The sequence below is a fragment of the Capricornis sumatraensis genome, chromosome 4 (genome assembly GCF_032405125.1).
Source record: "Capricornis sumatraensis isolate serow.1 chromosome 4, serow.2, whole genome shotgun sequence".
NCBI classification, from domain to species: Eukaryota; Metazoa; Chordata; class Mammalia; order Artiodactyla; family Bovidae; genus Capricornis; species Capricornis sumatraensis.
The window spans coordinates 39450088-39464943 of NC_091072.1; positions in this window are offsets into that span (position 1 = coordinate 39450088).

The following is a 14856-nucleotide window of genomic DNA, read 5'->3' on the forward strand; positions in this document are numbered from 1 at the left end:
CACCCTGGTTTGTGTTACAGAACCGTTGCAAACATTGTTATTATTACCATTATTTTCCACTTAATTTGAGATGAATAGGTATGCCTAGAAGTGATTCTTTTAGTGGTTTTATGAATTCCCTGTTCCTTTCATAGGACAGGCACAGCATCTTTGGGTGAGGTCACCAAGGTGCAGTCTGTGATCCCAGAAAAATGAAGACTAGCTATCTCATCACCAGCTGACTGGCAGTAAACAAGTCTAAGTTGTAGTTTCAAGAAAATAGAATTTACAGTTTATTAACTGAACTTGTTATTGGTTCTTACCGTAAACTGAAGATAGATTATTAAAATGAACACATGAAATTAAGAAAATTGTCAAAGAAAGAAAAAAGCCACCCTTTGAGTCCAAGTTTCTCTCCCTTGACGTGGTAAACAGAACTCTTGGGCAGAGAACCAGGTATCTCTGGGTTTTAAGAATTTTAACACAAGCAGATGGTGAATTAGGGACTGGTGGAATAACTGTCCATGGAGATCTGATGAATCATCGTGTCTCGATGGAAGATGTTCTCTAGGAAAGCTCCTCGGAACTCTGTCCTTTTCCTTATAGTACTTAATTAAAAATACGATGTAGGTTATTCAGCAAATAATTTTAGAGCTGATTTTTATACACTCTTTAGTTTGCTGAGCACTAGCTATTTGAAAGTGAATAAGGAATAGTTCTGAACCTCAGATATCTCATAGTTTATTGGTTTTATTAAAAGTGGACTGCGCAAATGCAGAGATGTTAAATATTTGGAATAACACGTGTTGAATATATTACTAGCAGTAATCAAAGAAATGCAAATGAGAACAAGATTTTTTTTGGTCTAACAACTTTTCCTAGCCTGCATCTTTTATCTTAATAGCATTATAGCAAAAAATAATATTATATAACATCATGTGGAGCATCTCATTAAAAACTGGTCTGTGAATGTTCAAATGGAGTCCTGTTGTCATACTATTATTGTCATTTAGATAAAGGAGTTCAATTATTTGCTTAAAAAGCTAATTAGGATCAAAGCAAATGATACCCTTTTTGAAAGACCAGCTCATGACAGTAAACTTGATGCAAAGTTTTAGGCTGTTTTGAGTGTGATCTTAATGTCCCTGGTCCTCCATCAGAAATTGGGAAAGGGAGGGGGAGAAGGAGAGGGAGAGAGAGACTGAAAAGGGGGTGGAGGGAGGGGAGAGGGAGGTGGGGGAGGGGGAGGAAGAAAGGTGGGGGAGGGGAGAAGCCACGTGTTGCCCTTCACATCTTTGGTGCTCCAGCTCTTGCATCACTCAGTGAGAAGCCATGTTTAGCTGTTTCTTATTATATTTTTATTCGATGGTCATGACATTAAGATAGAGACACACTCACTAACCCCTGAGCTCCAGCTCAGCGTGGTTTCAGCGTTGCTTTGTCCTTTGTTCCTTTCTCCAGTGTGTTTTTCCAGCACTCCTAAATTATGGAGAGAATGAGTGAGGCTGGGTCCAATACACAAACCTCTGTTTTTATGAATGAAACAAGATGTCCGTGAGTGAATCGGCTCTCTCTGACTAGACTCGGTATTTCACAAGCTTTCTCGTCTGATTTGTTAGTAATTGATTTTACCAACTCAGCTGCTTTGCTTTCTGTGTCCCAAGACAGGGTCTGTTAGAAAGGGCTTGATTTGCCAAAGATGGGCCTGAAGTACTTAAAAAGAAAGTCAGAGGAAGTTGAGCTTTAGAATTTGGATTCCACTGGAGTTTACACTGAAATATAAGTACGCTTTCCCCTGGGACCAGGCGCATTTAGCTCAAGCCCGCCTGCTGCCGCCAGCGAGCATGCCCCACCTGCAGCGTCTCCAGACCTCACGGATGTTCTGGGACCGGGTGTGGAAACGGATCACTTCCTCGCTTACTGTTTTTCTGAGAACATTCTTTATTTCCCTGACTCTAAATGTCAGAAACATTTTTCCTACATCTAAGGGGAAAAAGTATCCCGATGGTTGTCCAAAAAAAACCCCAAAACCCTCCTTTTATTTTATACTGGGGAGTCTCAAAGGGAAAACTTTGCTCTGCTTCTGTGTGATGTTGTTGGCAAAGAGGGGTCAGGTGAGCCCTTCCTCCAGGGCAGGGACAAAGGTGCTCCTCACAGGAGGCTGGGCTCCGTCTCCTGGTCTCCTGGCAATGAGAGGAGCTGCCAATCATTTGTCTACCTGCTTGGGTCCAGGCCTTCTCTGCCCGTTAAGTAGGCCCTGGGCACTTTGAAATGTGGGTTATTTAAATATTGAATCTTCTGACAAAACTGCTGTCACTTTTTTTCTGTAGCGGAAACTGGAGTTAAGAGTTTAGATACATTCCCACGATCAGAGTTTGCAAGTTGAAGAACTGGGAAAGGAGCCCAGGTTTTCTGACTCCAGAACCCCTGTGCTGCGTGTCCCTTGGATTCGCTGATGACAGCGCCTTCTGCCATGCTCTGAGGGCTGGCACTTGCTCTGCCTGCGTGGTTCTTGCAAGAATCTTTACCAGCAGTGACACAGCTCTCTCCCATTCCTTTACTCTATAAATGTTGGGTTTTATTTTGTTGTTTTGTGGTGCCCTTTTTAGAAAGCATGAATGTTAGGGAATGGTTAAGGAGATATTGCAGTGAGTAGCTGCCCCTTCTGAATACTGTCTTTCCACACACACACAGACACATGTACAGACATGCATGTACACACACATACGCATGTACACAAACATACACACATGGCATAAAGGGTTCTTCCATGGTTTCCAGTGATGAGAGGAAATTGTTAGAGTTGAATGTGAAATTAACTACTGCTACTAAATTTAGGGCTTTTCCATGTGTTTGTTTTACTTTGGATATATACAACTAGCAAATCAAAATTCTTATTAATATAGCATCTAAATATTATTAGAATCCCCAAATATTATGATATCAACATTTGGATTAAAAATTGTTCCACATGGCAGGATGAAGGGAATTTTAATGGTATTTGGCAAAGATTCATGGTCATTGCCAAATTATACATGGGGCTCATTGCCCTGAGTTTCCTTGTGGAACTGAAAGCACACATCACGTGGCAGACATGTGTTTTCAGTTCAGTTCAGTTCAGTTGCTCATTCCTGTCAGACTTTGTGACCGCATGAACCACAGCATGCCACGCCTCCCTGTCCATCACCAACTCCCGGAATCCACCCAAACCCGTGTCCACTGTGTCTGTGATGCCATCCAACCACCTCATCCTCTGTCACCCCCTTCTTCTGCCCTCAGTCTTTCCCAGCATCAGGATCTTTTCAAATGAGTCAGCTCTTCGCATCAGGTGGCCAAAGTATTGGAGTTTCAGCTTCAACATCAGTCTATTCAATGAACACCCAGGACTAATCTCCTTTAGGATGGACTGGTTGGATCTCCTTGCAGTCCAAGGGACTCTCAAGAGTCTTCTCCAACACCACAGTTCAAAAGCATCAATTCTTTGGCACTCAACTTTCTTTATAGTCCAACTCTCACATCCTTACATGGCTACTGGAAAAAACCATAACCTTGACTAGATGGACCTTTGTTGGCAAAGTAATGTCTCTGCTTTTTAATATGTTGTCCAGGTTGGTTATAACTTTCCTTCCAAGGAGTAAGTGTCTTTTAATTTCATGGCTGTAGTCACCATCTGCAGTGATTTTGGAGCCCAGAAAAATAAAGTCAGCTACTGTTTGCACTTTTTCCCCATTTATTTGCCATGAAATGATGGGACTGGATGCCATGATCTTCGTTTTCTGAATGTTGAGCTTTAAGCCAACTTTTTCCCTCTCCTCTTTCACTTTCATCAAGAGGCTCCTTAGTTCCTCTGCCTTTTCTAAAACCAGCTTGAACATCTGGAAGTTCACGGTTCACATATTGCTGAAGACTGGCTTGGAGAATTTTGAGCATTACTTGACTAGCGTGTGAGATGAGTGCAATTGTGCAGTAGTTTGAGCATTCTTTGGCATTACTTTTCTTTGGGATTGAAATGAAAACTAACCTTTCCCTGTCCTGTGGCCACTGCTGAGTTTTCCAAATTTGCTGGCATATTGAGTGGTATTTGCAAAACCAACACAAATTCCCCTAATTAGTGCTGCACATTTTGTATCTTTGACTTAAATATGGGAAGCTAAAAATACTTTTTTAAAGATAAAAAAGTGGAAATATGTGCCCCTAGGAAAAGGGACTATACATCATCCTAGCAGGTAAGTCAGTTAAAAAAAAAACCAAAAACACCTGAAAACAAGAACCTTGTCTTTGCAACCCACAGAATACACATATCTCCTCAACACACACACACACACACATACACACACACACACACACGCACACACACACACATGCACACACACCCAGTTTAGTAGTAATCAATTCATTGTACAGGACCTGGGTCTGCTCAGAACACTTCTGTGGTATGAGACAAGTTTGGTTTTGGTCAGTCTTTTAATACTCAAACCTTCCTCTGTACAAATGGTGAATCAGGTAAATCTGCTACACTCTTTCAAGTGAAATACTCACAGTGATGGTTGGATTGTGGTGGTTTTATTTGATAAGAATTTTTATGTCTCTAGAGGAAAGTTCTAAAGGGAAAAAGAAAAAAAAAACCACTAATAATGTTCCTTTATCTGCTTCAGACAGTGTGATGGCCTTGTCCATTTGAATTCTCTTGGAATTATCCATCTGAGTTCACTTTTTTGTTTTTCCAATAGGTCAGTGGTGGGTTCCCTAGACCAGCAGAGTTAGCCACACAACTGTGGAGAGTTCCAACAGGTCTTATTTCGGGCATACTTTCCTTGAAGCTTTGGATTCCACATTCTGATTGCATATGAGAGAGAGGGCCATCAATGACCCCTTTTATGCTAGTCCTGGGGAATATACCCATCAGCCAATCTAAGAGAGAGGGGTCCTTTCTATCAGTTTCTGTGTAAAGAGACAGGCCCTGAAATGGGCTTAGTCCTGCCCTGACTGGTCTGTCTGGATGCATGATATGTTAGTTTCTATAATTACTAGCAAGAAAGAAAGACCAATGACATAAGATATTGACTTGATCACAGAGAAGGAAAGTCTAGGTTTAAATTACTGACACTGCAACAGTGGCTGTTGTTGAACTTGCTATTAGAAGTAAGAGGAGCTGAGAAATTAAACATCATTAGGAGAATCCTGGTCTGCAGTAACGATAGATCACTGTTTCTCTTGGCTGAGAGCAAGGTCATCAGCAGAAGTCTCTAGACTGTGACTGAGGCTGTCTCTCTAATGACAAAGGCTCATCTGCACAAGGAGCACATGTGCTTCTGAAGAGAAAAGGACCAGCCTTCCTGTCTCCCCCACATGATTGCAGTGTTGTGACACATTTGCAATGCATGTGTTTGTTTATGGGATTTAGACACCCACCATGGACTTGGAGTGCAGCCCCAACATCATCAGCTCTGTGGTGTGATTTCCTTTGCTCTCTTAAAAACCTCTTCCCTATGGAGTTTTACATCCCTCCAAAACAATGTAACAACAATGAAACATTCACGTGGCAGACAGTAGTTCTGACTTGGTGAACATGTTAAAGTCTGTGTTGTAGTTTTCTATCGCTGCTGCAAAATTAGTGCAATGATAGCAGCTTAAAAGAAGCCAAATGCATGATCCCAAATACCTGAGCCTGAAATGTAATTACGGGAGAGAAGGGGGGGATTTGACAGAGCACAGGGAATGACAAGGACAGCTTATTCCACCTGAAAGAGCTGAGAAAGCTCAGAAAAACTAGTACAAGTGAGTGAGTGGATGGAGGGATGGATGGGTGGATGTTTGGAATGGACAGGTGGACAGGAAGATGATTGGGTGGATGGATGGATCGATGTGTGGATAGATGGATGGGTGTGTGGATGGACAGAAAGATGATTGGATGGATGACTGCAGGGCTAAGCCCTTGATCTGTGGAATCCGATGCTGTCTCCGTGTAGATAGTGTCAGGACTGAGTTCACTGTAGGGCCCTCAGCCCATATCTGAGAATTACTTGGTGCCGTGTGGGAAACCATCTCCAAACTTCCCACTTCACACACTCTTAGTTTGGAAATGGAGTCTCAGAAGCATCTTGTCCTCCTGTGTTAAAGTCACTGGATGAGTAGCTTTACTTCCATCCCACCAAGTCCTTTTTAACCACTGTAACCTGTTTACAGGGCCCCAAAGCTGTCCCCCACAGTGTGTGATGGAATGATTTCTGTTGAACTGATAAAACCCAGTCAGGATTGACTTCCGGATTGAGGAGAAATACGGGATAAATACAGAACTCCCATGGATCTGACAAGCCCAACGTTATAGAAGCTTTACTGGTTGCAGGCAACCCCGGGGCACTGCTGTTGGAACACCGTCTGTCCCTCTCCCTGGCTTCATTCACCCTCTGGCAGGGACACCATCCGTCTGTCGCCCTGGCTTCACTCCCTCTTTGGCAGGCTCTGCAGGGTGGCCCCATCACCTTCAGGCCTCAGCTCTACCCTCTGAGCAGCTGCACTGGACACTCATCATCCCGTATCAGCATCTCTCATCCAAGTACCAGAACGCAGTCTCCTCGGAGATTCTTGTGGACACACCCCTTCTCGCCCTATTTAAGATGAAGGGCTGATGCAGTCTTTGAAAACAGCATGGGTCCCTCAAGCCTAACACAACCCACTGGCTGAGAATGAAGGAGAGAGATTTCCTGGAGAAAAGCAAAAGTCACAGTGATCAGAAGACATCAGAGTAGATGCCCGCCAGGCCAAGCTGGGTGTTTTGCCATTTTGGGTTTTGCCATCAATTCCAGGGTCAATGCTCAGGACTTCTTTGGGGAGTGGTTATGCAGATCAGTTTGGCACTGAAAGTATTAAAAAGTATCTTTGTCAGTATCTTGATCTCTACCCCACCCATGAACTCTCAATCCTGGCAGGCTTTACATTAAAGTACATGCATGTTTCTTCTACAAATCTCAGTCTGTCTTTAGAGGTGAGGACAGTGTATCAGGCTAGTTGATTTTGCCACAAAAACGTGTAACTAACTGTTTCCACTGCAGTTCTTTGTTCTACTCAATTCTCTGTTTCCTGGGCTTGGCCAGGTGTCCCCCTGGGGCCCTCTGCTTTCTGAACTGCCTACACTCTGTGGTCAGATGTATTCCATGACATCTAGAAAATTAAATGTGCCAGCCACAGATTTCCCCAAGTGGCACAGGCCTCTTTCCCTTCTAAGATTTTCACAAAATGTGGTTCGCACCCTTGGAATACTGAGGGGTGGAGCTGACAATAGACAGAAAATGAAAAATAAATGCTCCTTGCCTTTGGTCTTTGATAGGAGTCCCTGGGTGTGCAGTACGTGAGTGTGGCAACAGCTACTCTGAAGGGGACTCTGGCGGGGAGAGTACGTTGGTGCCTCCCCGGAGGTCTCCTGTGAGCGCTGTCACATTAGCAGGAGCCACTCACACGATTGGATTGGATCCGCGGGCAGGTGAGTCTTTGTTCCAAAGAATGACAGCCCTGGAGGGCTGCTGCGACTGTTCTCGCTTGCAGTTGGCGCTGATGGGAGGCTGCTGCTGCGGTGGGTCGGGTGTGCAGGCTGAAGGCGGTCACGTGTTGAGTGACGGCCGGTTCTCTGCTGGGTGCACATGGAGTCTTCCGCCATAGGGAGGCGGGAGCTCGCTTCTGCGCGTGCTGTGCCAACCTGAAACGGTGAGGCCCGTGTGCTTGGAAGGAGGGACACGCGTGGATGTGTATACGTAGGCATGCCTGTGCATGGCATGCACGTATATAAGGCTTCCCTGGTGGCTCAGATGGTAAAGAATCCGCCTGCAGTGCAGGAAACGCTAGTTGGATCCCTGGGTCCGGAAGATTATATATACATACGAGTGTGTCTCGTTTGTATGCTGTTTTGTTATTCTAGATTTTTCTTCCTTCCTTATTGACATCTCTTTTAAGGACCCTTGCTCCACCACCTCTGGTGTGAGGACAGCTCCCCGCCCCATGCCAGGCTGTGTAACCCACAATTTATTTTTGTCTCCACACGCGTCATGCATCCCGTTGTATTGCCAGTCCCATTTTTGTTTTAAAATCACGTCATGTGTTGAGCTGAGTCTTGAGAACAGAGGAGGCCCTCAGAATACTTGTTGAGTGAATCGCGTGTCAAGAATGAATGAAAGAAAACCAGAACCCCTCTTCCTAGAGTTCTACCAGCTTGAGAAGTCAACCTCACTTCCTTCTTTCCACCCTCAGACTTTGTCCTTAAGTCAGCACAATTTTGTGGCTGCATTAAGTAAAAAGATAATCACTTTTTAAAAAAATATGTTTTATCTTAAGTACTTTTGTAGTGCTAGCCTTTCCATGGACGATTAACAAAAGTAAAGACTGCTCAGGTGTGTCTGCCTTCTCCAGCGCTTCCCGGTGCGGTCAGGCTGGGAGCTCTGCGGCCCCTGCGGTCCTGCTTTGTCAGGGAGAGGGCGGAGCTGGCTCCCAGGGTATCCCACGGTGGTTCTCACATGGCTTGGGGCTGAGCCAGTATCATGGAGCTTTTTTCCTGTTTTCTGGTTGGAGTCTGACAGTTTCAGGTCTTGTGTTTAAGTGTCTAATCTGTTTTGAATTGATTGCTGTGTGAGGTGTAAGATAAGGGTCTAAATCCGTTTTTCTGTATGCACACGTCGCATTTTCTCAGCACCATTGGTTGATGAGACTGTCCTTCCCCCATTGTGTGTTCTTGGTGCCCTTGTTAAAGATCACTTGACTTCGTTAAAGATCGATCAGTATATGCGTGAGATTATTTCTGGGCTCTCTATTCTCTTCCACTGGTCTATACCTTGGTCTTATGCTAGTACCATACTGTTGTAATTACTGTGGCTTCATCATATATTTTGAAATCAGGAAGTGTGAGGCTGACCTCCAGCTTTGTTTTTCTTTCTTAATATATGTTGGCAATTCAAGGTCTTTTCTGGTTCCACGTGTTTGGGACTATTTTTTCTATTTCTGTAAAAAATGTCATTGGAGTTTTGATATGGTTTGCATTTATCTCCAGATCACTTTGGGCAGAGAAGACATTTTAACAATATTAATTCTTCTAATCCATGAACACAAGATGTCTTTCCATTTATTTATGTCATCTTTAATTTCTTTCATCAATGGTCTTGCCTGTGATTTATTGGATATGACACCAGAAGCACAAATAACAAAAGAAAATAAACAAGTGGGACTATACCAAACTAAAAAGCGGCTGCACAGCCAAATCAACAGGGTTGAAATGCAGCCTAGAAGACAGTAAACAGAGCAAAAATGCAACCTACCAAACAGCAGAATATATATATATATACACACACACACACATATATATCTGATGTATATATCTTATATAGCTTATAAGTGGTTAATATCTAAAATATGTAAGGAGAACATAACTTAAGAGCAAAAATATGAATAACCCTTAAAAAATGACTGAAGGAAGGAACTGAATAGATGCAGAAAGATGCCCAAAGTCACTAATCATCAGGCAAATGCAAGTCAAATGAGATCACCATATGCTCATTAGAATGGCTATTATCAAAAAGAGAAGAGATAACAAAGATTGACCAGGACTTGGAGAAAAAGGAATGCTTGTGTACTGTTGGTGGGAGTGTGAATTGGTGCAGCCACTACAGAAATCTGTGTACAGATTCTTCAAAAAATTAAAACTAGAACTCCCACATGATTCAGCAGTCCCATTTTTGGATACATAACCAAAGGAAGTGAAAACAGGATCTCAAAGAGATCTCTGGACTGCTGGGTTTGTTGCAGCTTTATTCACAACAGCCCAGCTATCGAAAAACCCAATTATTCATCAATGGATGAACCGATAAACAAAATCATATGTATGTATGTTACATACATACAATGGACTGTTACTCAGCCTTAAAATAGAAGGAAACCCTGGCATATGAGACCACATGGTGAACCTGGAGGATGTTATGCCAAGTGAAAGAAACTGGTCACAGGAGGACAAGTACTCCGTACATGTTCCCAGTGATAGGATGCATCTTAAGTAGTCACAATAGAAACAGAGAGGAGAAAGCCGGTCCCCAGGGACAGAGAAGGTGGGGGATATGATGAGATTGCCATTCAGCAGATATAAAGTTTCAGCACTGCAAGGTGAGTGCAATCCTAGACCCGAAGTTCACAAGGGTAAGAGGGTGAATCTCACCATAAGTGTGATCTTCACAATTCAAAATAATTAAAGTGAAATCAAGTGGCTCTGGAGACCTCCTTACTGGGTGCACCACCCCCTGGCCTCTGAGCCTCTCTCACCAGCAGTGTTTAAGCAAAAGGCACCCCCCATCACTCGGCAGTGATCAAAAGTGATTATCCCACTGCCTCCGTTATAAATCTATGGGGAAAATTGAATTCTTTAAGTACTGGCAAAACGTGGCAGCTTATTTCAGGGCTGCTGGCCCTGAAGGTATTAGAACGGGTGACGGTTTATAAGGCTTTCCGTTCTCACGGTGATGTCAGGGGTGGTGGGTGTATTAACTGATGAATGTAAACAGAGTATGTGACTTTATTTGGAAATAACAATGGCAGGGACAGTGATGACCACTCTATCCAATGAAATCATTTCACTGCACACACATTCTGTTTGCCCACTTGAAGGGGAGGTAGGCAGGGCTCTCTTCCTCCAGCAATTAGGAAACTCAGGCTCAACGACATCACATTAGTTAGGATCACACAGCACATGAATAGTGCGGCAGATTTTATATCTGGCTCCAAATCCAAAACCCCTTCTCCAACCCTGATGGCCTTTCTTACCAGGAATAGTGCTGTACGTGGCCGTCAGCTTTACAGAGATCTCCTCTAAATAAAGGAGAATGTGGTGATCATTCCTCCTACCCAGCATTTCTGTAGGCAGAAATGCATGCTCTCTCTGAATTATGGCTTCAGGTTACTGCTCTGACTTCTGGAATTGTTTCTGATTTTCTTTTCCTGGTCCTCAGTCCCAGGGCAGATCTGACTGTGTAGAGGGGGAGGTGAGGGGAGGAAACCCAGAATGGCTGGGTAAGGGGGTGGTTCTTCCAAGTCAGTGTGAAAAGAGGGGAGGGGAAAGGGAATCATCTGCAAGGGCATCATCAGAAAGTGACTAATATTCAGATCGTGCTTGAATGGGCCCTGATGGCCTATGTGAGGCTCCTCACCTCCACTGCTGGCAAGTCTTGCTCCTTGGAAAGAAAGCTATGACCTACCTAGACAGCATATTAAAAAGCAGAGACATTACTTTCCCAACAAATGTCTGTCTAGTCGAGGCTGTCATTTTCCAGTAGTCATGTATGGATGTGAGAGTTGGACTATAAAGAAAGCTGAGCACAGAAGAATTGATGCTTTGGAGAAGACTCTTGAGAGTCCCTTGGACTGCAAGGAGATCCAACCAGTTCATCCTAAAGGAAATCAATCCTGAATATTCATTGGAAGGACTGATGTTTAAGCTGAGGCTCCAATACTTTGGCCACCTGATGCGAAGAATTGACTCATTTGAAAAGACCCTGATGCTGGGGAAGATTGAAGGCTGGAGGAGAAGGGGATGACAGAGGATGAGAGGGTTGGATGGCATCACCAACTCTATGGATATGAGTTTGAGCAAGCTCTGGGAGTTGGCAGTGGACAGGGAAGCCTGATGTGCTGTAGTCCATGGAGTGGCAAAATGTCGAACGTGACTGAGTGACTGAACTGACTGAAATCCGACTTGCTCTGTGAGGAAGCTGAGGCTTGGAGAGTCTGAATATCTCTCCCAGGGTCACATGGGTATTGAGTGACAGTGCCATCAGGGGGACTTGTGACTTCCAGTCCAGATTCCCTTCTGTTCTCTGTCCGCTCTCATGAAAGCTAAAGAAGGACACCAGAAGAATGTTTCTCCTCAGAAAGGTGCTATGCAGCACGTCTAAGGCATTAGGAAATGCCCATTCATCGAAACAATCCAACACCACAGCCCCCGTTTTGCATATATTTTCCCTGTAGGATTCTTCCTCAGATTTACACAATATGAGAAGTGGCCCTCAGTGCATTAAAAAGGGCAAGTGACTTGTCATATAGCAGCTGATGAGTAAAATGTAATGCCATAGAAGTGTTAAGCTAATAGCATGGGTGTTGTATTGCAATAAATAAGTTTATCGAACCAACAGGTTGCACAGCTTAAACCTACACAGAGTTATGTGTTAATGACATCTCACTAGGAGACAGGGTCTGTGCATGACGGGGAGGCATTCAGATAAAAGAATCATGCGTTTATCCTCCTGCTCTTCAGTGGCTGGTCCATGCTAAAGAATTCTTCCCTGAATTCTGCAAGGTGCAGATGGCAGACTTCACTACTTTAAATGCCCCCACCCCCCCCACCCCCGCACCATACTGACCTGGACAAATATAACTGCATCAATTAATTTGAAGTATATAATCAAAAATTTCAGGAGAAGGGTTTTTCCTGCCATACTGTCATACTTTACCATACCATACCTTTCTTTCAAATAGGCAACATCATACGAATGTGGTTGAATGACTTTAAAGGTCTACACTTCTGCAGTGTGGAGGGGAAATGAGGCTACTCATTAATTTGTCATTTAGAGATGCTCTGAGCTAAATGCATGTTGGAAGACTCTTAAATATGAATGTTAGGCTACTCAAGTGAAACCAAGTGAAGTAATCTGGAGCTGTCATTTTGGAGGCAGAGTTTTGGTGTGTCATCTATTATTTGTACCATCAAATACTTCCACAGGCTATAGGGGAATTACGGAACAAATGGCAAAGGCTGTGTTCAGACTAGAAAAACATTTACTGTGACTGAAACAGCTCCTTCTTTTGAGACTCTTTTTTTTTTTTCATCTTGAATAGCTTTTTATTTTCTTATAATGTCAGAAAATTGAGAAATACTTAAAAGATACCATGTGAACAATTTGGAAGTAAATGTACACATAGTAACTGTGTTTATCCATCTATCAATCAATACCTGTCCCTAATCATGGCTGCTTTTTAGTACCACGTATAGTTTTTTGTTTAAGGCCAATTTAAAAGTGGAGAAAGGCAGCTTTTGTTATTAATTCTCTGCTAAAACTTCTAAGAAAAAATATTTAAACATAGTTTTGGGAGAAGGAATTCTGATTCAATCACTGATGATACTTATCTATACTGTCTCTTCCAACCTGCAGTTTACTGACCTTTGGCAGAGCTGTTTCTCCCCTTGCTATGTCAGATTTTTTTCTTTTTTTCCTCAAATACCCATGGCCTCCTGACCTTCTCAATATCCTCCGTCTACCCTTTTAAGTTGGATGTCTGAAAAATTCACACTTCCTAAGGGGCTGTTATCCCCTCCTGTGGTTTATTGAATTTTACCTATTGGTCTAATTTGAATACACAGTCCCGGAAGCCTTCAAATAATGATGCTTTTTTTTAAAAAAAAGAGAGAAGGGATTAAAATAAAAGTGTGTTTGATTTTTGTTCCTATTGTTTTCAAGGCAATTTTTTTTCCTGGGAACCCAGGTCCTCATCAAAGAAATCTTTCTTTCAAAGAGCCGACATCATACAAATGTGCTTGAGTGACTAAAAGTCTACACTTCCACAGGGTGGAGGGGAAATGAGGCTACTCATTAATTTGTCATGTAGAGATGCTCTGAGCTAAATGCGTGTTGGAAGAACCTTAAATATGAATGTTAGGCTACTCAAGTGAAACCAAGTGAAGGAATCTGGAGCTGTCGCAAGGAGCATGGCCTGATGAGGTCTTGAGGACAAGGTGTAGCTTTGGTCCACAGAAATCAGGGAGTTTTGAAACAGTCTGAGAGCCTCCTTTCATTTTGCTGATGGACAGGAGTGAGGTGGGTTTCCCTGGAGGCTCAATGGTTGAAAAAATTAAAACCCGCTCACCAATGCAGGAGACTCAGGTTTGGTCCCTGGGTTGGGAAGATCCCCTGGAAAAGGAAATGGCAACCTCCTCCAGCATTCTCGTTTGGAGAATCCCACTGAGAGAGGAGCCTGGCAGGCTCCACTCCATGGGGTCACAAAGAGTTGACAGGACCTAGCGACTTAACAACAGCAACAGAGTGAAATGTATCGTATCTCATAATATACAGGCTGTGTACCACGCGGACTGCTGCAGGAACCCTGATCTGAGCTCTCAGGGACGGTGAGATGCAGGGATATGGTGATGTGGCGCACTCAGAGATGGGCGGTACACAGGGTTTGGGGCCCAAGGAAAGGAGGGTGGGGCCTGGGTGAATGGAGCAGAACAGCTGGTAACTTCCCTGATAAAATTTTCTCCTATATCTCCTCCCAATCCGTCTCTGAACACTGCCGCGTGCAGCAGAATGAAAAGCTTCCTGTCCATCAGAAACAGATCCAAGGCTGCACTGAGAACACTGCCTTTGGTGAAGTGAACAGAAGTACAAGGTTGAGGAGAAGTCTTTTCTGCTATAAATACTTGTCTGAGGTCATATACACACTAAAGGGTATAGTCATAACATCCTCAACAGTAGTTCACTCAAACTCCTGGGGTGACAAAGCAGCAGCTAAGTGAGTCCTTTGGGAGGCAGTTTGAAAGGTGAATATTTATATTCATCCCTCAAAGGGCTTTCGCCCACCTCTTTGATTTCTGGGTTGTTTCTAATTTTGATCCTGAAGCTGCCGGTTGAGTCTTTCTGTGTGTGAGGCAACCAGTGGGACAAGCTGTGTCTTTATTCTTCTGAATAGTCATTGCGTGTCTTCATCCATCTCTGAAAAGCACACACAGCTGTCACGGTGGTTCCTCTCTGTGGCATTGTCTTCTAGAGCATCTGGTCCTGATGCTGATCTTATGGCTGTGGGATGGCACCACGCTTGTGGTTTTTGTATTTCGAGAATGACAGAGAAGGCGCTCTGAAT